The 26,384-nt window shown below is 46.3% G+C and overlaps 1 protein-coding gene across 14 annotated transcripts in view; it reads left to right on the top strand.

Annotated features, from left to right (window-relative positions):
* LOC308178944 (uncharacterized protein) overlaps positions 1-25,130 on the top strand; it is an 88,905-nt gene extending 63,775 nt beyond the window's left edge. For 11 of the 14 annotated variants that reach the window (XR_013940044.1, XR_013940045.1, XR_013940046.1 and 8 more), the window contains 3 exons: positions 5,839-16,356; positions 17,553-17,699; positions 17,977-25,130. The gene's annotated coding sequence lies outside the window, so the exon portion shown is untranslated. Of the gene's footprint in view, positions 1-6; positions 2,053-2,085; positions 16,357-17,552; positions 17,700-17,976 lie in introns of those variants that run through there. The other 3 variants (XR_013940049.1, XR_013940050.1, XR_013940054.1) reach the window with 2 other exon arrangements.
* Positions 25,131-26,384: the final 1,254 nt, after the last annotated feature.

The following is a 26,384-nucleotide window of genomic DNA, read 5'->3' on the forward strand; positions in this document are numbered from 1 at the left end:
TTGCAGAGCTGCGCTTATCCTGAGGTAAGGGAGGAAAGCAGGGTGACCCAGCACCCTGCTGCCAAACGGATAAGGCTGCAAAGTGGGAGACCCGGCAGCTTCCCCATCATTTTGGAAGTCTCTCCTAATTATTTTCCTGGATGGAGAAAGAACAAGAAATGGATGAGGCCTCCCAGACAAGCTGCTGACAGGATGGTACCCTGTTCTGCTTCTTCTAAAACACTTCTCTGGAGAAAGGATGTATTTTTTATTACTTTTCCTAATCAGGAGACATCTAATGGAAAAGGACTTCCATCTTGTGGTCAGCTGTGGTAATAAAACACTCCTGGGACCTTTTTTTTTTTTTTTTTACCAAACCAGGATGCTTTTAGTGAGAAATAATGCTAATCTGTTGTAGTCACTTTGAAGGTAGATGTTGAAGACCTCACAGTCTGCTTACATTTGTATATGGGCATGCCTACCTGTTAGGAGGTAAAAAAAAAAAAAAAAAAAAAAAAAAAAATTCAGGATTAGCTCCATTCAGAAGGTCATCTCCGGAACAAAACAGAATCAGAAGAGAGATAAACTTTTCGTAACAGAATATTCAACTAACAAATTAAACAGCCTGATGGCCTTAGGAGCCATGCACAGGAGCCTAGATCCAGAATTTTTTGTAGCCTTAGCAGAAGAGAGGCTCCTGCTCCTGAACTTCTGGGAAAACTTCCCAGAGCCAAATATTGTTGCTTGGATTGTTTTCTATTCCAGGACGACTCTTAGGCTTGCTGCAACGTCATCGTAACTTCATGCATGTATTTGTTCTTTAGGACAAATTTTGAAACTCATGCTTTCATCTAGAAATAGTAAAATGTTGCAGGGTTAAGTTGCTGGAGTTCACTGGAAAATCTACTGACTTTAGCGGGAGAGATTTTTTAACATGTTAAAAACAAAACAAATTTAGAATGTTCATTTTAAATAGTAAGACCTGTGGCACAGCTGTGTTAGCCGGGTTTCAGGATCCAGTGTAAGTTGTAACTTAGGTCCCCTTTAAATGAACTCTCTTGCACAAGCATACAAATGCAGATGAGGCTGTTAAAAAGGAATAATTAAATTCTTATTTTTAATAATTATCTTATTTGTCCAGTTATATACTTTGATGCCACCACTGATTACACTGAAGATATTCTGACTGATATCACTGGAATGAGAGCTGGACCATCCCCGAATATTTATAAGGAGAGTTAAATAAGCTCTCAAATCAAATTCTTAAAGCTACTTGTAAGAACTTTTATAGGTTCTTTTTATTTTGGGGGCATGTAACTAAAGGAGATGTTCAGCATGTTCCTTAGTGGGTGCCAAAAAGCTTATTTTCAGAAGTATCTGAGTCTCAGGGAAAGTCAGTGACAGCTATATTTACTCTGAAGTCTATGCAACTGCTGCCAAAATCAAGCCATGTTCTTGCAGGAATAATAAGAAAAAACAGCATTTAGGTGAAGAATCAGGTACCATATGGATGACTTATCTGACACAAAATTATACAGATTTGAAAGATCAGGTCAAAAAAGCCATCGGAGGTTATGCCTTACATGTTAACATAAGGAAAGCAGAAAAGAAAGGAAAAGTTCTTAACTTTCTATAGCGTTTGGTAGATATTGTTTCCACAAAAACTTACTTTCATAGTTTGCACATGGGTCTTGTTCTATTTGTAACTGAAGTCAGTGGGAGTTTTTGCCATCGCCTCTGCTGAAACAGGATCCGATTTCTTTTTGTTATGTGGAAATAAAAATCTTGGACCTTAAATCATGCAGACGCTAAAGGAGGAAAATACTTCTTCGTTTTACTTTTTTTTAAAAAAAGTCATCAGAACTACTGGTTAGCTAAAAGCATTAAAAAAATACTCAAGGAAGAGCTTCCTTAAATCAAACAGATTTCTCATTTTGCTTTTAGATCTTCCTGGAGAGGTCTGTGTTTATACCATTTATTTTAAGTGTGAGAACTTTATGTCAGACCAAACCATTAGCGGCTCTCCAGGGAGCAAACAGCAAAGTGCCGGCGAGGCCCAGGGCCACTGTGAAGAGACAGTTTCTACACTTACACGTTTCTCCCCAGGAAGAAGGCGACGAGGAGATATTACCGAGGGGGGAGAGAGAGGAGAGCAGCAGATCAGGCAGCTACGATGAAGCCCCTCCAGGCAGCTGTGGAGCAGCAGCTCAGGGGAACAGGCTGGGAAACCTGGGCACGGGCATCCTTGTTGTGATGGAAGTCGTACCCCGAGCCCCCAGGCTGCCTGCAGCCCCTGGGGTGCCCACCGGTTCTGGGCTATTCTGTCAGATGCAATATGTATGTGGATGCACATTTCTTCTTTGAACATTTTAGGAGTTCGTGCATATTCCTATGCCCACAGTTAAGCCAAAGCTGGCGGCCTGTTGGTGAAGATGATGATTTTTTGGGGGGATGGAGGGATAAACAACTATTTCCTTCAGCATGATGGATTGCTTCCCATCTCTGTTTCGAACTACCGAGTAATCATAGCCAATGAAAGACTTTGTTTCATTCATCTAATGCTTTAGTGTGACTGAATATTACCCAGTAACATACTGCATTCGTGTCAGTGGAGAAAGATTTCACTTGTCTGAAATTGCATTGACAAATATCTACTTGCTCATATGGAGGTGTGGTTTGTGCACATACTTGTGCTTTAATTTCAAACAGTTTGCCCTGTGCAGGCAAATGTAATGCCTACGTAAGCTCTCGTGTATCCCGCAGTCCTGACAGCAGCGGGTGGGCGCCATCCTCCCTTCCTCTGCTTCTGCGGGAGAGGAGCACTTTGTGCCCGTTTTGGTTCCCACGTCCTCAGCTTTTCAAACTGTGATGAGGGAAATAAATATGGGTGCTTGGAGGGAGCTGGCTGTCCAAACGGCCTCTTGTTGTTTTTTTCCTTTTCCTACCAGTTGCTAAGAAATGTCTGGAGGAAGCTGTCAAGCACACGTCTGTTGTGTTACTTTCCATATAAATGGCTGCTGGGGCTGCGAGAGGCAGCTGCCAGCAGGTCAGAGCAGCAGGGATGTGTCCCAGGTGCTACCAGCAATGACTTCCAAATAGACAGGGAGGTATTTGTGACATGGGCACTCCTGGGCATGGCCTGTGCTGGGATGCATCGCTGGAGACTTTATCTTGCCTTGAAAGGGGCTCTTCTGGCTACCACGCTTGGTTCCCTTTGTTGCACCAGCTCTTAGCCATCGTTTCAAAGCTCCGTACTGGGAAATGATCCAGCAGGCAATTCTGAAACCGGGCAGGTTTCAGTATGGAAATCATGAGGTGGTGGCAACCTGGGCAGGGAATCCCAAAGGCTTGGAAATCCTCTGCCCAGTGCTTCAGAGCAAAGGACCACAATTTCCTCCATCAAACCATCAAGCAGGATATCCCATGGGTGTGTTTTACACCCCAGCACACGGAGGGGACATCAGGTGTCTTGCCTTGTGGTGAAGTCCCCGGTGCCCCGAAGCAGGGCTTTCACCTGCTCAAAACCTGGGTTGTTTCTAGGTACCAAATATAGTGCGATTTCTGGTGGCTTTGTTTTTTCTGCACTTCTTAAGCTGCGGGTGAGGTTTGTGACACCAGGCTGCCAGCTTTCAACAGCAGTATCCCAGAAATGCTGGTTAATCACAGGTTTATTAGCTTATAGCCTTAAGCAAACCTGAAATCATTAACAGTCCATTTGTTGGGCTAATGACTCTTTTTTGCTAGATGTATAATTTAATATATGGTAACTTTGATGCTTAATTATGCTCTTCAAAGCTTCTTTTGAAGGAATTTATTATTTTGCATGCATTTATTTAAAAGTGTTGGGAGCTGGCTGGCTTTGCTTCCCCACTACTCCGTGTTAAAATCTAGATAGTTAATTGAAGAAGATTTTGATTTAGATATGGGTATTTCCTCCTTTGCTTGTTCTTTCAATATTTTTATCTTGGACTGTTTGAAAAATAAATAATGCTAAATTACCAAGATGTTTAAAATGGCATTATTTTACGCCTCATTGTAACTTGCTACATTGTTTTGGACAAGACATAAACCCAAAGCCCTGATCAACAGGGCCCATTGTGCCAGCAGTTTCCAGATGAATGCAAGTCTTGATCTCAGTGTCCTGGCCGCATTCCAGCCTGGTTCACATTTTACTCAGCGGCAAGTCCCACTTCTGTTCTCGCTAACCTCAGTGGGAACAGAAACAGGCCACTGTAAAGTGCTGTTAATCCCACGTGCCATTTGCATGCAGCACTTGTAAAGCATTCTGGGATCAGTTTGGATGAAAGAGGCTATGCATGTAAGATGTTTTTCATTGGCATCCCAAATCCATTACTATATCAATGAAAGAAGGTTATGACTTTGTCAATCGTGATAATTTTTTTGAGCTAGGCAGCCGATTGAGGATAATAATGAATTTGGTTTTCTTTCTGTGAGCTCTAGTGTCCCTTCATGGAGATTAAAAATTTCCCAGTACTGTTTTCAGCTCCACAGAGCAAGCAAAAGATAATCTCCTGCTTGGATATACTCACACTGTTGCGATCCACTAATAGGATCGCCGTACAGTTTTGACTTAACGGGCACTGGGAGAAGATAATCCTGTTTATTCGGTCATCCAAAACACTGATGATCTGAGATAATCAGTGGGCTGAGAGCAGGGGAGGAGGGATGCATGAGGTTCTCTGCCTGGATTATTCATCTGGTCAGATGCTTAGCGCTGGGGAATGGACTGATCTCATTACTGCAGCCCCGACAGAGCAAGGGAGGGTACCTAAAACCTCCTCACAGCACAAGCCAAAGAGAAGTCAAACAGATAAAATAATAGCATTTGGTAGCGTCTGGTCCAGATGTTGTACTTAAAAATTTTAAACTGTTCTTTTTGTGACAGAGTTAATATTGAAAGACCGATATAAGTGTCCAGCTTGCCAAGTTGGGTACTTTGTACGAAACGCTTTGGCTACCAGGTGGCAGGGATTGTGTGGTATATCACTGTCATACAACCAATGACATTTTTGCTAGACATAAGACATTACATTCTCATAGGACGTTGGATATTTGTATGTGGATATTAGATCTCTGTGAATGTAGGAGCACATTCAGCAAATCTCTTTCCAAAAATTCTAATCTGCAGGATATTTCCCCTAGCGATGCAGAGAGAGGCCTTGAAACTGGGGGTTACAGAGTCATTTGAGGAGATGTTAGTGAACTCTCACGGGGTTTTCTTTCTCTGTGCTTATGGTCGTTAAAGCTTTCACACTTTATATGACTTCCCATTAATTTATTGCCTCAGATTATTATGAGAGGTCTTATCTTCTATTTTATCTCAGCCAGCATTCATATTTGCCAGTCAGTGCTTTCCTGTTGCAGATATTTCTGTGTTGGTAACATTAACTCTTGGAGCTGACACATGAGCCATGGATTAACTTCAAATAGCGATGTTGCCTTGTAAGCCTTATTTTATGATCTCTGAGCTGTCCCAGGCCAGATGACAGGTTTATAGTTTGGGAAGCCAGTAGCAATGGCTGAGCAGTTGCTCACAAGCCTTTATAACTAATGCACTGTAGCTAGGTGCTGAGACCAACTCTTCACCATGGTGACACTTGCAAATATTGAACACATGTAAAATGATTCACGGGCCCCAGTATAATGCTTACTTTAATTAATATTTTACAAGACGCTAGCTGTATTTAACTTTCCAAACTTGAATGGATATGGGGACATGATCCAAAGGACAGAATGTTGCTATGTAAAATTTATAGACACTCAGATGTCTGTGTGCTTGTTTTTAAATTTATATGTTTGTTTGTTTACTTATTTATTTATTTCTCTCTCTGTTGGCAGGTTTTCAGGGCCCTGCAGCTGGCTCATGTGGATTTTTTTATGTGTGTAGTTGAATGATGAGCTCTGAAAAGTGGTGTTCTTGCTCTCCTGCCTTTCCCCCTTCTTTTGCGTCCAAGTAAAGTCAGTACCGCAGGGCTGTGCTCCTCCTGAAGGCGCTGTAGGTTACCTTGTGCAGAGAGCACCATGCTGTGGCACAGTGCTGCTGGGTCGTGCACAGCCCCGTGTTCTGTCTGCTGAAGGCACCCCTGATGCATCCCAACCATCAGACCCTTCAGGCTGAAGAATTAACCGCACTCCCCTGAAGTAATTACACGTGTTGGACAAGGAACACCAGATTCTTTACTAGAGTTGGCAAGAAAGAAAGGATATGGTGTGTTAGTTGCAGACCTCTGGGGCTCTGTGGATCTCTTCTAAAGAGACAGCATGAGTTAACCAAGATTAACAAGCCTTCTGGCACTGGCCATAAGTGGTTTTGCAAATGCATGAGAAGTCATGTAGCATTTGCAATCTGGAAATGACCAATCTCAACGGGTTAACGTGGTTTTGCTAGGTGACAGTAGTTCTTAAATCAGCCCCCAGGGAGCAGTAAAGCGGTACGGGCTTGGTTTGCTTTCCCCAGTCCCTGCAGGGACAGCCTGGGTTTGCCCTCTGCTCACGCCTCTGTAGGTGCAGGCTGTGCACCCACCCGGCTGCAGCTCAGCCCAGTCCCTGGGGGCTCTGGGCAGCCCATCCGCACTGTCCTCATCCCACCCTGCCCCTGATCTTCTGACCAAGCAATGCCCATTCACCAGCTGAGCAGTGCCAAGCCTCACCGCCCCGTCACACAGCTGCCTTTGTGACACCGGAATGGGCATCTGCCTGGAGATGGGCTGGCTGAGGCCGGCACTGGGACGTGATGCTGGAGATGTTGGTCAGGGAAGGCTGTGCTCACAAGAGGTCCTTTGTAATGCTCCACTGCCTGCTACTTTGGAGTTACTTTGGGTGGGAAATTTGAACAGTCAGGGCAGCAACAGGTTCCTGAAACACTTTTGTAAGAAATTAGCCTCAAGGCTGTACTTCAGAAGTGGTCGGCTGTGGTGAGTTATTGCAGATTTCCATGCACTTTAAGCAGAATTCATTGCACCTAAGGATGAAGCTACAGACTCCCTAACAGCTTCACCTGGTAGCAAATGCATCAACTCAGTACCTAGATGGTGGTTACACCATCCTTAGAAGTGGTCGTATCCGGGGGCTTTCCCCTTGGTTAGGTCCTAACAAGGTGAGATCTCTCTTCACATTCATAGCCATGGTTTCTTACAGCAACAACACGATGACCACCAGGAAGGATTCTTGTGAGTGCTTCACAACCTGGAAATCACCGAAAAAAACCTGTTTCTCAGTACTTAGGTTTATATATAAATTTCCCTTTTACAACTAAGATCTCCTTTTGTAATTTTTTCAGCAGTAACTGTATACAAAGAAACATTACCAGATCTTTTAGACTCATGAGCGTTATTCTGCAAGACAGGAAAGAAATGGCCCATCAGTACTCCTGTTAGTCACAGGGCTCAAAGAAGTGCCCGTTAGTCTGTGTGTCTCAGCCCCTTCATATAAAACTGAGAGCAATGGAGGCACTGACAGCACTTGTATTTGTCTAAATTGAATCCTGCAGAGAAAATAAAATAATAAATTCCTCTTCACACTAGCATAAAATACCTTTATAGTGCTGAAATGATCTGGATTTACTCCATTGTGGTTTTCCCTGCATGTTTGGTTTTTGCATTTCTTTCAGCTTGCTATTTGTATTCCATTTTCAGTTGTGTTTTTTTTTTTTTCTTTCCAAGTCTGAAATATAGCATGATGTTACAAATTTTGGCCCATGACAGTTTGAGTAGCATGCTTATTTGTTTAGATAAAATCTCTTTCCTTCCAAGTCTATTTTAAATGCCGTGGAAACGTTCTCTTAGTCCTGAGGTTTTGTTTGTCATTGTTAGTTATTAAATGCTCAAGGTCAGCCGTGACTGGGCCATCCTTCGCAGGAGGCATCCTCCGCAGTCCAGGGGTGGCTTCAGGAGGTCAAGAGGGCACAAGGGAGAGGAAAGGAAGATGATAAATAAGACCTTCTCCTAGATGATTCGGAAGGTTTCTTTTATTTTGAAAAGCGTAATGCCAGAAGTAACCACGAGACAGGAGGTGAGAGCCCAAACTCAAGACTGGCCCAGCCCAATGTCAGCAGACAGCCTCTGGTGAGTTTTGTTTCTTCCCCTGTCCTCACGATGGGAAAGATGCCATGATTTAAAACCATTGTGTCATTAACTGTCCCCTTATACAAAGCAGGCAGCTGAGCGACTGACCTCATCTGCTAGAACAAGTGTTTTCATGTTGGCCAAAGTTCAAATCAATCAAAAGGTCGAGCTTGTTTAAGGCTGATTATCAGCAATGGGTGATAAGAGAGGGGATGGCTCAGGAAGCTCATTCCCAGCCACGGGAACAGAGCCAGCCCGGCTGCAGGAAGGACTCCAGATAGCACAAACCCTGGAAAACGGCAACAGACATAAAATTGAGGGCTGAGCCCTCTCGTGCTGAAGAGGGCTGGACGGGATTCCCAGGAAATTCAGCAGAAGAAATCTGGGCCCTGGTGAATAGGGCTGTGGGTAATTAATTCTGACAAGGCCTGGTTAGGAGTTAAGTCCTGGTTTCTTTAATTTGGTGGGGTTTTTAGTCGATTGGTGGAATGGCTAGGTAAAGGAAAATGTGATTTTTCTTAGCTGAAAGGTCTCTCTTGTGAAGAAGAAAGAAAAGGTTGCATTTGTTGTTTTCTCATCACATATCAGCGCTCTGAAATGGCAGCTGTCAGGCAGCATCGCTATCAGCATAGAAAAAATGGTCAATAAGAGATGTGCAAAACTTCTGGTCAGAAAGAGAAGTCCAAGGAAAGCTGAATCTGCCTGAAAACCAGCTTTAAGAGGACGGTTAACCTCGCACCTCGCTCAGCTGTGACTGGAGCAGACGTTTCTCACACACCAGCCAGCAGAGGCAGAATTTGTCCCTGCCAGTGTTTTGCTCCGTGCAGGGGGAGAACATGGGCCCTGCAGAAACCTGACCTGGCTGTGCGGGGGCTGCCCAGAACCTCCTCGGAGATTATTTCCACCCTTTGCACTGGCTGCTGCTTCTCTGGCCATCTAATGGCTTTACTTTAAACAAACAAAAAAAAAAAAAAAGGAGAGAGAGGTAGTGAGGATTCTTGGAGGATGTTTCAGCCATTTGAATTATGATGGGGGACATTACTGGGGAGTTAGAAAGCCCATGGCGCACAGCCATGCTTTCATAAGCTTGCAAGGGATGGATTTTTTACATTTTCTTTTTCTTTTCCTTTTTTTTTTCCTTTTTTTTTTTTTTTGGTCAAAGAAAGCATTCTCCAAGGGCCAACTACAGAAAAAAGTCTCTGGCCTTCTTGGCAGAAATCCCTGTTACTTACACAGCCAGGATTTCCTCTGCTCTCCTCCAGCTCTTGTGTGACCCATGTTCTTGACGCATCCAGGGCCAAATGAGGATCTTTTGACTCTGGGTTGAATCTGATCCCTTTTCTTGTGTGGAGCAGATGTGAGAAATTCTGTGTGCTGATGGAGAAAGATGATACTGGGGATGAGGAAAGGTGGCCCTGGTTGCTGGCCTGGCGTGAAGAGGAAGGAAGGGCTGAGGACCAGGACACGGATCTGCTCTAGCATTGCTTGTTAGATCTGATGGGAAGGGGTGGGCAGGGCCCCACACCGGCAGGGAGGATACAGCAGCTTGGGGCTGTGCTGGTGGATGAACAGCAGCTCCTTGTGTTATAGTGCATGACTTATACCTAAGTGAAATTAAACTGAATAACAGAAAGTGCTGTTCTGCAGCACCAGGGCAGCGCAGGCAGTGGGCATTTGGTGATAATCTGGACCTGCCTGTGTTCGTGATGGTCTTCTCATAGCAATACCGTGCCCCAGGTTTGCCAGGCCAGTAGCCACTGGGCAGTGGCAGCACCCTAAAACACTGGTATGGTGAGAAGCAGGGGGGCAGGCAGGCGGCATCACGCGCAGGGGGCTCGGGAGAGGGTCAAGCCGAAGTTCTCTGCAGCCCAGCTCCAGCTGCTGCTGTCAGACTGCTCAGCACGGCAGGCAGGAGGGTGTCTGCACGTCCCGTCCCGCCAGCCTCAGAGATTAGATCTACTCTGCTTTTTACTTGCCTTCAACTTCAAAACCAGCATCGGCAGCAACAGTGCCACAGAGAATGTGTGTTTTTTTTTTCTGATTTCTGATTCATGAAAACAGATGTGCCTTTGCTTTTTTTTTGAGCTCATTTGAATGTATACAATGCGCTTCTAGCTTTGCAAAATCATCAGTTACCAGATGTCTTTTAAATTGTTGTACTTTAGTCAGAGGTTAAAACTATGTCAAAACAGTCACTGATAAGAATTTATATCACACTTAAAATACAGTATGATTTCCTCCAGCTCTTTCCAATGAAAAATTCTCTCATGAAAATTTTATGGCTCACAAAAGATTTGCCACCCATCCTTCACTATGCTTTCAGTCCCGGATTTACTGATAAATGCTTTTAATAATTACCAGTGGCTCTGTACCTCTTTCTGACAGACATCTCATCTCTCTGACAGCAGAGAAAAGGCCTATTGTAACTGGAATTAGGGCGGTATCCTGGTGGAAAGCACCCGCAGTTGTACAGTCTGGGTCCAAGTTCAGATCTTCTCCCGTGCCTGAAGTTGTTCATAAGCAGAATTTTGGCCTGGGCCCAGTTTTGAACTCGGGATAGCCGGAGGAGCAGGGATGCTTGAAGATCTCCTGGGGTACAGGAGGGTTCGGGGCCCTGTGGGGCTGGGAGGGAGCCGTGAACGTTGAAAGCACGAGCAGGTTGGGCTGTGGCTGCCTTCTTGACTCTGCTCTCCAGGGTCTCATCCAGCCTCAGCACCAGCTGCCAAAATCTCATACCGAGCGGCTATTTTGGGATAAAGCAACACCGCGCGTTACTTTAGAGATGTTTGGAGATAGACTTAATAAAGTCAACTAATAAGGTTTGACAAGCTGAAGATTAGAAAGAGCCATTCTGAACATCTGCCCTGGCCTCAGACGTAAGAGGCTAAATGGGGACACGCGCTGTCCCGGGGTCAGGATGCCCTCTGCGGGGATGGCAGGGGCTGCATGGAGGGCTCACCTATTTGCAAAGCAGTCTGTGAACTGTGCCCTGTGAGGGCAAACCAGCACGGATAACCCGGCAATGGTCGTTTGCCTTACAAAAATAAAAAATAAAAAGGGAAGAAAAAAGCCGGCTCCCAAGTGCAGTGTTTCAGGAGCTGCGAGCAGCTGCGCTCTCCGTGCAGCAGGCGCAGGGCAGCCGGCTGGGGGGGGTGGCTCCAGCAGTTGTCCCGGTGTAAATCATCCTGTCCCCACAGCAGCAGGCTCACGTGGCTCCCACCCGTCCCGACAGCGAGCCGCGGGGAGCAAGGACGGAGGGGCCCTGCCATGGTCCTGAGCTCTGCAGGCAGCAGGATCAGCGGGGCCACACTTCTCCCAGCTCCGCTTGTCACCAGCACAAGGGCTGCAGAGCACAGCTGCTAATTGCTTGGGGCTTTTTGCTGCTGCTGGTGGTTGTTGTTGTTTTGGTTTGGTTATTTTTTTTTTCCTCTTTTTTTTTTTTTGTCGTAGGGACAACCCAGAATAGAATCATGAGATCGGTGTTTATAACCTCCCAAATAATCCATACGCTGTTTTTAGTGCTGACACTGTGCATGAAAGGCTGTGTCACCACCGTGCTCATGTTTCCATGTGACACCGAAGCTTGCTGTTTTTTTCCCATTTCATAACTAATAAGTGAAGTGAGTTTGACAGCCTTGGTTTAGGCTTTAGCTGGTTGGTTCCCATGTCACAGACAGGCTCAGTTAGCAAGAAATTTTTGTCAGAGGAGAATTACAGTTCAGCCTTGAAATGTGCTAGCAGCCTGTGCAAAGTTTTAAATTCTTGACCAAAGTTAGATAAAGCTGACTGAAAGTGTGACGTTTGACGTACACTGTCTATTTATCTTTTCGTTCTGACCAAAAATACCTAGAGTGGAAGTAGTGTGTGCCTCATTTGCATCCAAGCAGAGAACAGTTGAGCTCCTCTAAAGAAAAGAGTAAACACTGCACTTTAAATGTTTTCAGAATGCTTTCAGTTCTCTGCAACTCTCCCTATATATCTGTATTATATATATATGTATATATAACCTTTAAAGAAAAAGCATTATTGGTTTTCAAGGTGCAGGAAAAGCTTATTTCATCGGTAATAAGAAAAAACTGTCAGCTCTCCCACAGCAATCATTGCTAGCTCCAAGTTCCAGCCTGAATACAGATGGAGCTTTGATTTTTATCACAATTTTGCAATGAGTTTGTGCTCTATATCCTGCTGTTAATCCTGCAGTGGAAATCAGCTCCTCGTAACACCTGGTGCCAAGACACAGCCGTGTGCCTGACCCGAGCACAGCCGACTGCAGTTAGAGCAAACGCAGCCTCGTGGTCTGGAAGCAGGCAAGTCATCGCCAGGCACTTTCTCCAGCCGAGATCCTGCCTCTTGGTGTGAAATCACTGCCCGGCCCCGCCGCCCTGGGCTGCCCTCCTGGGTCCCTTTCAGCCCAGCTATTTATTTGAGCTCCGTTTGTCTGTGCTCGTTGGGGACCGCTCCTCCCCTCTGGGCACGCAGCAAGAGGAGCTGTTTTTAGACAGTGTTTTTAGTTATAGTTTCCAGCGGGATGAGCTATCTCGCGGCACAGCTCGGATGAGGGAGGAACAGCATGTGAAATACAGCAGCTTCTGGGGTCAGCTGAGGAGCAAGTGCCTGCAGAGCTGGGAGCCCCGGGCTGCTCCGTGAGCCCCTGGCGCGTCGGCCCCGGGTCCTGGGCTTCGTCAGGGCGATGCTGTTTACCGAGCCTCCCCGCCGGGCTTTGGCTAGGCAGGGAGCGTGAATGCTGTAGGAACTGAAGTCGAATGTAAACTCTGAATGTTTTTGTCCTCTTTGCTGACTTTCTGCCGCCAGGTCTTGTTCTGTCTTTGCACCGCATTTTCCAGAAGCTGAATGGAAGGCTTAGGGGGTTTTGGAGGGGCTTTTTGGGGAAACGTTTATTGCATGTATGATTTAGATCTGAAGGGACCCTGAGCCTGACCTCTGGTATATAACATGGAGTGTTGCATTTCATGCACTTAACTCCCACAGTTTGTCCAAGATCTCCTGACTGACCACAGTGCTTTCCGAAGGGAAAAAAATGTTCTTAAAAAAAGAAAATAGACTGTCCTTTTTTTTTTCACTTTTTTCTTTTTTTTTTTTTTTTTCAGTTAGTTCAACATTGTAGAAATGCTTCTTATTCCTAAAAACATGCCAACAGCTAGGAGTCACAGGGATTTTCAAGAAAGCTCCCGGACAGAGCTCCCGACCCGAGGCTCTCCCTGCCTTCCCCGCTGTCCCATTGCCCTCCCCACACCGCACCCTGCCTGCAGCTCCTCTGCTCTCCTGGTCCTCTGCTGGGGAAAAGTCGTGCATTCCCACCCGCCCCCAAATAATTCAAATTGGGGACTTTTGTCTCTGCCTGATAAGAAAATTTATTTCCCAGTCTATGATTTTTAAAGGTCAAAAATAAGGATCGTTGTCCCAGGCATCTTTTTGCCATATCTGTAGCAGACTATGAGGGAAAGCTAATGGGAGCCTTAAAGAGATAAATGAAAACAATGTTTACAAGGTTGGACCTATGCCCTTTTGTAGTACAATTTTGGTTTTTATGGCCATGGTTTGAGGGACATTAAACAAGCTAAGGGGGCAGAGGGAGGAAGAGGTACCCATTTGGGATACCTCTGGAAGTGGAGATCATTTGACCCAGCTCAATAGCAATGGGATTAATCTGCCCATGCCCTACATTTGGATGGGAAACTGCCAGCTCAAAATGTGTATTTATTATCCTATACGGATGTCTGCAATGAAGTACGAGCCATCACTGTTGCTTCTCTTCAGCACAAACCCAGTGGGGCTGGGCATCCCACCACTGCAGAGAAAAAAGCTGTCCCTACCACAAAGAGGTTTCAGACTCATAAAATAATTACTTACCTTCGGCCATTAATTTCCCTTTTTGTTTTTGCAGTACCCACATAATTTCCATTCTCTCCCAGACTCCCAAAATATAATGCCAAATAAATGATTTCATATAACCTCCTGAGATAGGGAGGACTACGACAGAGATAGTGCCACTGGGCACTGACATGCCTGATGGAATGGAAGATTGGGAAATTCATGTAGGGCATGCAAAGATCTGGAAAGCTGCACCATGGCCTTTCCAAAATGACACAGGCAAAGATATTCTAGAGATTATCCTCCAAAAACTCAGTGGTCAAGGGCTTAGTGACTCTTAAACAGAGGTCAAATGTCTGCTTATTATCAATCACCTATTGCCAGTTTAACTGCAGTAATGAAAGCTTCTTGATAAAAGCTGCCTTATCGTCCGGAACTGAGATACCCAGCCTAATGTGCCCCAGCGAGGCTCAAGGAAATGCCCCTTTCAGCCAACAAAAGAGGCGATGTGTCGCTTTCACGCTGCTGAATTAGGCCGAGTCAAATGGTCAGTCAAGAAAGAAGCGATTTCTTTCACCTTTTGGTGTTAAATGACTGCTTTATCCTTGTGCCAGGAAGGATCCTGGCTGCCGTGCAAGGGTTTTGGGCCCCAGCACATACAACTTGCTGGCCACTCACAGTCGCCTGCCCTGCAGCAGCACGGGGCAGGCCCAGGGCACCCTGAGGGGGGCACGCAGGGAGGCCGTACATCTGCCACAGTCACTTAGCTCCCTGGAGAAAATGGGTTGGAAATGGTATTTAAAGTTGTTGATTGAGATTTTTACGGATTTATTACCTGTTTTTTTGTTCCCTGTTTGGCTGCCTGCTCCCCTTCCATCTGCCAGCTCTGTAATCCACCTCCTCTTATCTCAGCACAGTTTGCTCCACCTCTTGCTCATTTTCATTTTATTGCCTAGCTAATCTCATCCTCCTGCTTTTCCTGACGCTGCTCCCCCCTCCCCATCTGTGGAGATTAAATCACTGCTCCTTTTGTTTGGTGCCGCTCAAAATTCCCTCATTTCACTCAGGCTTTGGGATGCTTCCAGGCACTTTTGCTGTTGTTGCACACATCCGTTTTCCTGGCACAAAGAGGCCCGTCAGCATCTGATGGAAGCTTTAGTGAGTCCTCGTTTCAACCAGTTCTCAGAGATGTCCTGAATCAGAAATGGAGCTGAGCTCAGCCTGGGACGTACACAGTATAACAGAGGCAGCTATAGGCGTCTGGTCGCTACAGGAACATCAGTAGGGTGCACAGGGCAGCTCTGTAGGGAGAGCCTGGCACCTGAGTATTGAGAAAAAAAAAAATCTAGATCCAAGGCATGGGCTAGAAAAATCTCCAAGCTGCCAAAATGCAAAGCTTGCAACTGGGTGTCAGTAATTCCCTGTCTCCCCATCCTGGGAGATTGCCAGGAAATTCCCAGTTTTCAGCCTGGCCACCCCAATATGTTATCATCCTCTCTGTAGCAGCAGCAGTGTCTGCACCCAGCCCATTCCCTTGTTGTCGCTCTGGAAAAACAAAAGAAAATAAACAAACAAACAAAAAAAAAGAAACTAAATCCCAACTCATGGTCAGCCTAAAGTAGCATTCCCCCAGAATATGCACTGTAGGAAGCCAAATATGTATATGATACATGAGCATATGTTTTCCCCAGAATTTTCAGATATAGAGAAAAGCAAGGTAATGGATGGCATCAAACTGATAGAAACCAAAATGCAATCAAAATATCATTACTCAAAATTTGATAGAAGTAGGACAGAAATGAACCTGGCAAAGGGAGTCACAAAAATTTGAAAGAAAAACTCTCAGTTCTTCCAGGAAAAAATGGATTAATAGCTCTAACGAGGCTGAGGTAGTTTTGGAGTGGTTTCTCATAGTGCTTATGATGCTAATGATGTGTGAGTGTAGTCAACCCATCGTCCTTGTATACAGCATCTGGCCATGCCAGTACTCGTGGCCTCAAAACTCCCTCGTTGTTCACCTCTTGAGAGTTGCTGAGGGTTTTAGCTTGAACACTCTCCGGTCAAGAGTGTGAAATCCGTCCAGGTTTGGAGTCATACCTGCAGGAATGTCCTGCCCAAACCTCCTGTCGGTTGTGTCCCACCCTGGTCCTCCACTTGTGTGACTTTACAAGTCCACTGGCTTCAGAGATCACGTATCAGAAGTGGAACCAGCAGAACTGATACAACTTCAAAATTGCTTACAGGTGGGGGATCACATCCTTTTACTGGAGGTCAGCAGAAAGCCTCTCCTTGCAGCTGCCAGTCTGCTGCTCTCCCAGCTGCGAGCACCCAAGTGTGTTTGCTGCCATGAGCTGGACCAGAGCAAAACCTAAAGCCTAGATTCAGATAACCCCCCTTTGAGTACATGGGAGATATTCCCAAGCGAGGACTGCAGCTGTTTGGCCATAACGATTGAGTTCAGGTATTTATTTTTAATCTGTTTTGTTATTATCTCTTGCCTTAATTCTCAACTTGCAATGCCAACCGCGAAGCATTTGCTACATCCCCCTTCACTGCTTTTGTCTGCCAACGTGTTTTAAATAAGTTTAAAGAGTACAAGAGCTAAAAAAAAAAAAAAAAAAAAAAAAAAGCAGCTTAAGATAAAAGCCAGCAGCATGTTTTTAAAAATAGACCAGCCAGCCCTGCGAGAGGTGCCGAGTAAATGGGTGCTCAGGAGGGGAACAGAGCGGGCTGAAGAGACTCTGTTTAAACAGAAGGTAAATAAGTGGCAGGGGGAGCTGCAGTTCATTTTGTTCCCTTACGTGTTGCTGAGATAATGCAACATATCTTCAGGCAGGCCTGTTCTAAAAATGGATGCAGCTCTTGGGTTTCACCGGGTGACACTCGGGCTGCGGCTCTCGTACAGATCCTCTGAAGCATCTGCGGGGTGAGTGCATGCCAGTGAAATGCACACGGAGGCATTTGGTGTTTCAGACCTGCAGCAGTACTCGGGTCTCAGCACTGGTACTTTGTGAAGGAGATGACTTTCGCAGTGAAGGGTGGATGTCTTTGTATTACAGTGAGGTGCCTGATGCAGAAGGGGCTGCACGGAGATCCCTGGGGTCAGGCAGCATCTTGTTAAAATTCTTTCCTGCTGTGGTTGACCTATGAAAACAGCATTCTCCTGACAGTGACAATGGCATTTGGTTGGTAATTCAGGTTTTAATTGTCCTGCCCAGTGAGTAATTTCACAGAAGCAGGGTTTGGGATTGAATTTGGTTTAATATAACAAAACAATTGTCTTGAAAGCCTCCTTGGCATTTTAATTGTGTTCTTCAAATTAAATATACATGAGAAGCTGAGAGGATGTGTAAACCTAGCAGGAAATACAAGGGACCAAGAGAAAGACTAAAAACCTTGCCCAAACTACAAGCTGCTATGCAAACCTGTGAGCCCCTGGCTCCCTACGGATAGGGCAGACCCACGACCCGCAGCCCTGGGAGCACCGCTCAGTGTGCCTCTTCTGCTGCTCCGGGATGTGTGTCTTGTTATCTCTCTTCCTACCCGCTGCTCTCCTGCCTAGTTTAGCTCAGCTCAGCTGTGACAAGGATGAGTGTTTGTTGCCCTTTGGTGGCTGTGGCAGTGATCACCCAGCTCTGTATCTTCTCTGCTCCCTAGGAGACTGCATTTGAATTGAGCACATGTTGCTCACTGGCACAGAGAATTCTCCATTTCTTGCCTAAATAAGTCTTCTCAGACTGTCCCTGTCCTATAAACAGCAAATTCAGGAGAGAAAGGACAGCAGTGCTCCTTGGCCAAACCATGGTAAGCTGTTGCGTCCTCATTCCTGCGGTCTATTATTCCAATCTGTTCCGAAGAGGCAGAGCCTTCCTCCTGGGAATAGTGTTCCCCTCAAGCGTTGGTGCCTGTTGGGCAAATTATTGCCTGCAAGGTTAATTATCTGTAGAAAATGAGCTAGAATACTTGGGTGTAATGAGTCATACTCAATCATTACTTTTGAGGAGTGACAAGCTAAATTCATGCATGTTTTGAGCTTGTTTTAGTGTGATGCATTTTGCTGTTTTTCTGTTTTCATTTCTAGATGTTGGGAAGTAAATCAACATGTCCTGAGTCCGTAAGCTCTTGCAATGTTTGATTATGCAAAGTTTAATCTCTCCCCCAAGTTCCTGAGCTTACTGTTCCTCAGAAGGAACAGCAGGTCCTTTGGAATCAGTACACTTGTCCCCACCTTCACCAGATGTAATAATAAAACATTACTATGAAAACAGAAAAATTCTCCCAAGCTACAAAAAAATAAATAGATAAATAGATAAATATTGTGCTGTCCTAGTACTATGAGTGTTGTTGTTACCTGGCAGTTCTGACTGAGCTGTAGCACTCTCATCTAGGAAAGTACTGAAGTAGAATAAATGATAGATCCACCTCCCGTACCAAAGGAGCCTACTGGTAGCAAGACTCATCAGATCCTTCAAGTTCCTATTGTCCCCAGAAGCATCTCTGGAGGTTTTGTGTGGAATTAGACCTATCAAACTATTAAGCTTATGGGGTAGATAGGCTTCATAACCCCTGTAAAGCTGACCCACAGGCCAGCTACTTCTACCTGGAAGATGGTTTCTGGAACAGGACTCAAGATGAGATGAAGGACACTGTGTAAAGGAGGATCGTGATGAAAAGAACTTGTTCTTAGTCTGCTTCAAGAATCATCGTGCATCTGTGGGGGAGCTGAAGCCTGACACCAGCTGTTTCTTGTGTTTGATTATTATTTTTTTATTATTATTAATATTTATTTATTTATTTTGGTGTGGCACCAATGTTCAGCTGGTTCAAGGTTAAGGGAGCTGCCAACAGTAGGACGATTTGAGTTCACAGCATTTCTTTTAAATAGATCAGTGGTTACAGGGAGTGAGTGGGACTGCTGCAATATTTGAGGTCTTTGCTGGCTTGTGTCCTCTGGAATTGCTTGACTGAAGAGATCTGACAAACCTTTATGTCTCTTGAAGGTGCACATTGGTGTCAGCCCAGACTGTGACTATTGCTTCTGTCCCCACTGCCAGAAGACACGTGTCTCATTCATGGAACAAAGAGCACTTAAAGCTATCAGAGAAAAACATACATATGTCAGACAGACAAATAATATTGCTTCTAATTATAAGTCAGAAACTAATACAGGTTGGGCCTAAATTAGTCCATTTGCCCCCATGTTTTCACAGTTGCCCTGACTGCAGCTCAGAGGGTTATGTTCTGAGCTGTTCCCTACTCATACTGGTCTTGTCTCGGCTGATGTGGTTGCTCTTAGCGTGATTGGGTGCTGACTCCCTCTTACCAAGTGCTATAAAATACATCATTCTAAGATAAAGTGGAAAATTCTCCCTAGGGTGTGCAGCTCTTACAGGAGGCAGGCAGTGGGGGTGACTGCTTGTTGACCTGGGGGTGACTGCTTATAGACCTGGCCCTACACTTTCAGATGTGAATTCATATAGAACATCTTCTGTGAAAGCAGCTATTCTTGCTCCTGCCAAAGTGCTGTGAAGACCCACACAATGATGTTAATTGTAAACCACAAGCAGGCTCTTATCTTCGAATTGTTTTTCTCTAACAATTTTGAGAAGAGCTCGGCATGTTCTCAGTAGGAGCTGATAGATGCTGAGCACTTCTGAAATCCTGCCAATTTCATTTTGGTTCCTAAATGGGAACTGAGTGCTTTTGAGCATATGATCCTAAGGGTGCATTTTATAACACTGCAGCTCTGTCCATATCATTTCTTTCCTCTACTGCTGTCCCCAGAGTGCTCCCAGCAGTGGCAATAACACTAGCAGCACCAGGCTAGTCTAGGCTTGAGTGATGTCTCAGTTATTATGTCGTCCCAGGCAACACCGAATGGAATTAAATGGCAGCAGTTAAAAGGCAGGTGCCTGCCAGCATCCTGTCTGCAGCAGGGTCCCTCCCCATCACTGCTATCAGCAGTATGGATACAACTTAAATGGCTGTAATGGATTTTATATATGTATGTATATATAAAAACAGGACTCTAATGCAAACTCTGCCTTCTTTTTTCAGAGTATTTCATCCCATGTTTCAGGCTATATACACTGTATTTGACGATGCTCAGTGTCTCAATTTCAGGATTCAGACTTCCTTTCTTGGAGCAGAAATGACGGATATTTTTTAGAGCTTATGGGGAAGAGGAGAGGGGAAGATAGGCCTTTATCTGAACGTTTTCCAACAGAGTTAGTGTGTGGAAGGCATCTGTTTTGGTCCTGTGAGGCTGACATCTTCTCCCAGCAGACTTGGCAGCAAGAGGAAGAGCCACATGTCAGAAAATCTGGGGGCCCACGCACTGTGGACAAAAGTATGGCAAAGAGTTTAAACATCAGCGACTGGAGTGCTGTTGGAGGGCTGGCTAAAAGCGATTAGCCTAGCGCTCTGGAATGTGGAGCTTCAATAGCCGCTCCAGAAAGATCTGCAGCCCCATTGACTTTCGCAGCGTCAGTAAAGAGCCCTTGCACGCTGGCTTTTGCCAGTCTGAATGGATGAACGTGCGGGGCAGTGTGTGCAGGGATCGCAGAGCTCGCAGAGCTCACTGCTCTGTCTGCTCGCAGGGCATTACGCACCATGCCCCACGTGCTTGGGGGTTTTCCTTTGCTCCAGAAACATCTGACACCCCAATGACTCAGGTGGCTAACAGGGCGTTCGTGCATTGCCAGGAACCCCCCTGAAAGTCTTTATCAGTGTTAGGCCATAACCTTGTTGTTTGTTTGCAGCGGGCCAAAGCAACAGGAGCGTTATTTGGCTGTGAGCTGACTATTGTTAGCTGGTGGCAGTGTGGGGCTGGGTGTTTGTGTTACTGCTGCCTAGGTTTTGGTCTCGTTGGGAATGCACCCAGCAGGACTGAGCACGTCTCTGTGCTCAGATTCACTTGATTCGTTTCCTTTTCTATTTTTTTTTTCTTCTGATTTCTAGGTAGATAAAGTGTGGAATCGATTAAAAATAAAGCTGGGTAGGAGCTGTGCCTGATGTGAACACATGCATTTTTAGTTGAGGTGGGAAAAGAATGGACTCATTCAAGCCCTCATTTAGGCCAGGGAATTCCCTAGCTTTTGTCTAAATATGGCATGCAAGAGCAGAGCACAGGCAACGCAATACTTCACGGAGTATTGTTTAAAAGGGTGTTTGGCACCATTCAGCAAGTAGGATTCTTGTAAAAACATGGCACAAGGAGTTGTTTGACAGATTTTGACATAGCAAAGTCTTTACAAGAGGTGGAAAAAAATAAAAGAATGAAAAGAGAGAAACTACAGAGTACGTAAAGCCAAAAGCATACTCTCTGCCCAGGCAGAAGGTAGAATAAAAGGAACTTAGCACCGACTCCTGTCCTACATTGTACGTGGGTCTGATCACATTAGTGACTGATGGCACTGAGTTTAAAACGTTGCCTGTGGTCAGTCATTCACAGAGAAATGGTGGTGATAATCAAGTGAGAGCTGGGGAAGACACTGCTATTGCTTGAATCCCCAGACCAGGGCCTACCCCAAGCTTTCCTGCCTGGATTGGCCTGTCCTCTGCTGTTCTGGTATTGCTGTGAGTGTTTCACCGTGCAGGTAGTGGCACATCACCACCAGATGTCTGGGTGCAGTGCTCAGTACCATGCAATCCCTTGGGTTTGGTAGTTTTCTTCCCTTTTGCAAAGCTCATGCTGAGTTGCTGTGACTGTGAATACCTCTCACAGCAGTGAGCGATGATACGTGCCTGGAAGAAAGCCCGTCTCCCACTGCCTCAGCCATGTCTGCAGACACTGGGAGTCCTTCCAGAGCACAAAGGCCTGTACACGTCTCAGCAAAGGAGAATTCTTTCTCCAAAATCTCCAGTCTGCTCTTGAAGCATGGCCATTATGTCCATGTGTTTTGAGGGAAGAAAAACTTCTCTGGGATTCAGACCACTTCTGGAGGCCTCAGGCACCCACAGCTTATCTGGTGGCTGGCTCCAGCTACCCGTCAGCTCGTGTGGCTCATACGGAGAAGGCCTCGGCTCAGCCTTTGCTGTGTAAAGGGAAGCCCTTCCCTGAACCCATCTCAAACACGGCCTCTACACTCGATCACAGCTGGGGTTTCCTCCTGTCAGAGACAAGACACACTTCCCCAGGTTGGTTGGCTGGATGGTGCAATGTAAGCTAGGATGGCAGAGGACACAAATACATCATAATTAGCACATAGCCTCAGGCAGTTTTGTAGTTCCTGAAATGCAAGGGCTAAATTCTGTTCTGCTGCACTAGTAATGTCTAAGGTAAATCCATTAGCTCCTCTGAATTTGTAGTAGTGTAACTGAACGCTGTTCCCTGAGAGCTGCACAGCTGTCTGGCATGGGGCTGGAACTGGCAGGTCTGAAATGGTGCCGCCAAAGGGAAGCCCATCATACATTTTAATGTGTTGCCCATCAGATACACTCAGTAGCAAAGTAACAAAGTCCAAGAATTTCTGGGTCTCCATAGCAAAACCCAGGAGAGAGTGAGGGCCCAGGAGCTTTCCCACACCCTTTTTGAGCATTTTGGTTGATGCCGTTAATTGCAGAGGAGCTGCTGCAAATACTTCTGAAAGCAAATATTTGATGTCCCCATCCAGTAGAAAATAAGTGGGAGAACCAACCGCCTGCCTGCTCACCTGGTCATCTCAACAAAGCCAAGCCAGGGCTGAGAATAAATAGCAATGACTCCTGAGCTTTTGTAGGCAGCTTGTCTGAAACAAGAGCCGTGCGGAAAGCAAACACCACCTGCGCAGGAGGAGCCGCGCGCAGGCCGAACAAAGGCAGCAGGGGCTGGTGGGCAGTGAATGTTTGTGCAGCCGTTGGTCTCCAGGGAGGGGCTGCGGGCAGAAGCGGGAGGAAGATGTTATCTCCATTAGCCCATGCTAATGCCATGCTAACGCGAGGAGCAGGACAGCCAGTGCCCTGCTTCCCGGGGAGTCAGTGAGGGGCGCAGCCACCTGGCGTCCCGCAGCAGGAGCCGTGCTTCGAAGCACCAGGGCAGCCTCCTGAGAGGGTCTGGTCCTTGTACAGGTGGCCACCAGCAGGTCTGCCTCACTCCCAGCACCCTGCATTCCCCCAGTTCCCCATAGAACAAGCAGCCAAGTGAGCTGCTCCTTCCCAAGAGTGGGCTGAGGTATGCGGATTGAGCTTATGCTCGATAAACCCAAAACATAGGAAGGGCTGCAGGGCTTTTAAGGGAAGCTTCTGGACTGTTCCTACCACAGCGTTACACCCAGCCTGGGAAAAAGGGTTGATGGGTCAGGCCACAGGTCCCGTGAATAGCCCCAGGAGTCTGTTGGCAGTCCACAACGTGAGCATCTTTGTTTCACACCTCTACCCACTGCAGTGTGAATGCTGCTAAGGAAACCAGCACCACATTGCCCGAGCTGTGAAGGGAAATAGCATGTTCTTCACATGCTCTGGTTGGGCATACACACGTCCCAGATACCCATTGGCTAAGTGATTGCTTTTGGATGCTGGATTTTTTTACTTTTTTTTTTTTTTTTTTTTTTAGCCTTCTGAATATAAACTTAGGATTCATCAAATGGAAATGATCTCATCGCATTACAAATGAATTACAGATTTGCTTTCCTGGGAAACTAAACTTCTGGTATAATCATGGGAAAGTCTCACCTTCCCTTTTTTATTTTCCCTTAACCAAGTCTCTATTGAAATTAGCTTGGCAGGCTAGCAGCTCAGAAGCTAAGAGACAAAAGACAACCCTTTGTTACTATTAGGTTTTTTAATCTCATGATTTGCTTACCAATCTCATGATTTTGGGGACATGGCATGTGATTTTTGAATATCTAATGATATAGAACCAAATACATACAGAAGGCAGGCCCTTTCATAATGTAGAGCTGACATTTTACCAACACAGTAGTCTGTTTGTCCCACTGCCAAAATAAAAAATAAAGAAGCAAAGCCCAATAATTAATTACTGCTCTATCTCTTGTTGTTTTCTTTGAGCCGCAACGCTTTCTGTACATGCTTACTCTTTTTCTGCCTCTTACAAATTCTTTGCGCAACTGGAAACGCGGCTCAGCAAATCCAATACAATACCACTATAGTAGAGCAAGGAACAACTTGGCTCCTCTTCAAAGGGAGCTTTTATCAAGTGTTTGGTGTGATGTGACAAAGCAGGGAAGTGTGCCACGGATGTGATGCTTCCAAATCTCCCCCTTCTACCTTGATTTAACTTGAAAGCGATTACCCTCGCCGGGGTGATGAACCCTCCCAATGTGCATCTTGTTTACAGCTGCACCGAGCTTTTAATGCCTTTTCCTGTTTCTGACAAAGACAACACGCTTCCGCTCTATGCCCTGAATAAAATCCCATTTAAAATATCAAGTTTCCAGGTTTTTTTTTGCCGCTAGAGACACTGAAACGAGAAAGCAGTGCTTGAGGCTGGCAGTGCGGCCTACATGGGCCTGCACTGCTGCTGGGTCAAGCCGCAGCCGGGCCCACGCAGACCTGCAACACAGCAGAGCAGTGGTGAGGCAGGCGGACCAGGGGCTGAAAAGGCTGGCTTTTCTTGTGCTGATGACAAGAATAAGCTGTCTGGTGTGAGCAGGCTCCAGGCACCGCTGTAAATCCCATACGAAAGTTTCAAGGCAGTTGCCATTCTTGTTTTATTTTGTGTCTTTCCCTCTCACTCTAGCTTCCATTTTCTTCCTTAGTTTGATAAATGTAGGTGATTGGACCAGTCTTATTTTTACAAAAAAAAATAATAATAATAATAATTTTCCCAGTTACCTGTATCACTCACTTTATGAGTTGCACTTAACTACTTTTGCTTGAAAATATGCTCTCTTTTTTCTACTTTTCTTTTATTATTTTTTTTCCTCACAAGAACCAGGCCGGTTTCCACAGAAACTCGGAGAAACTTTAACAGGGAAAAAGCACATCAGCACCCTGTGAAATTTCCATGTTTGGCTTTGAATCTGACAGATTATGTGGAGAAAAAAATGTTGCGAATTTTCCAGTTCAGTGACTTTGTAGTTTGGTGTTCTTGCTCTGCAGTGCTGGTAGACAGCGCTGCGGGACAAGGGGTTTTCTCCCTGTTTTTCCCTCCTCTGCCCTGTGTTTCACCCAGCTGGCCCCATCCCATCGCTCCGTGCCCAGGCAGCCAGCTGGCTTCCCCCCCTTGCTCTGGATAATCTTTTCCCTCTTTTTGTTCACTGCGCTGACATAAAAGTCTCTATTTCAGTTGCAGAAATCCAGACTATGGTATCAATGGAGCTGAATCCTTCTTTGCCGAGGTCTCTGTTGTTACCGCTGCTGCCATCCGTGGTGGGAATCCGGAGCCAACCCGTGGGGCACCTTTAGGTGCGGGCGCAGCAGCCACCTGCTTGCTGCCGCCACCCTAAGCCCCGTGCTGGAACATCAGCCCGCACTGGTGCCTTGGCTCTGTTGTTTCAGGCCACAATGGATAATTTTTAATCCCTCTATTCAGAGCATTTCATGGAACAGGAGGAGAAACATATGGCATATGCTCACCTCAGCTCCCAGGAGGTGTGGGGCAGCGTGTCCTAGCAGCTGCCGGGGTAATCCTTGTCCTTCTGTCCACGGCCACGGCTGAAAGGGGTGCTCAGAGCACCTGGGCACTACCTGCAAGCAGGTGCTGGCAGGGCAAGGACCCTTCTGAGGCCCAGCAGGGTCACGGGCAATGACAGCGCAGCGCAGACAGACCAGAGCAGGGACTCCCTCCTCTGCTGGCCTCTCCTGGGTCTCCTCCAGGCAAACCACCTCTGCAGCAGCTTCAGGGGCACCTGAAAGGCACCATTTATCCCACAGCAGTCATACTGGGGCAGAGACTTCAGGGCATGGGTGCCTTAGGGGTTTGGAATCTGGTTGGACCAAAGAAGGTCCCTGGTGAGATGCAGGCTGGATGCAGCTGTGGTGAACATGCCGCACTGTTCCGGCTCTGTGGGGCAGACCTCGAAGCACAGCAGGAGCTGGACTAGGTGGGGGACAGGCAGCAGCTCACAGCTGCTGGCTACCTGCCGCCAAGGATGCTGTAACACTCAGCATCTTCCCCTCTCATCACCCCTCCAGCAAGTTGTTCTGGAGGCGCTGTTATCGCTCACTGGCCTGGCCGTCATCCTCACCCTGCTGCAGTGCACAGGAATGGTGCTGGCTGTGGTGGTGCAAGCGGCATCTCCTCTTCTCCCTTCATTTTCTCCCTCCTGTGTCCGCCCCAACCAGCATCTCCTCTTCTCCCTTCGTTTGCTCCCTCCTGCGCCCACCCTGTCTGCCCTGGTCCTGCTCCCTCGCTGCATCGCCTGCTCTGGGCACCATCTGGTGAGGTTTGGGCTGCCTCATCTCACCAACTGTCGTTTGTCCTGGCCGTGGTGTAAACGCGCTCACATTTTGCATCAAAGGACCCCTGAACCATTCACTTTGCAGACCAGCCGGCCTGTCGGAGTGGAGCCAAGCAGTTGGCACTCAATGAGTGACGAGCATTAATAA

The sequence above is a fragment of the Anser brachyrhynchus genome, assembly GCF_964034855.1.
Source record: "Anser brachyrhynchus genome assembly, chromosome: 16".
Taxonomy (NCBI): domain Eukaryota; kingdom Metazoa; phylum Chordata; class Aves; order Anseriformes; family Anatidae; genus Anser; species Anser brachyrhynchus.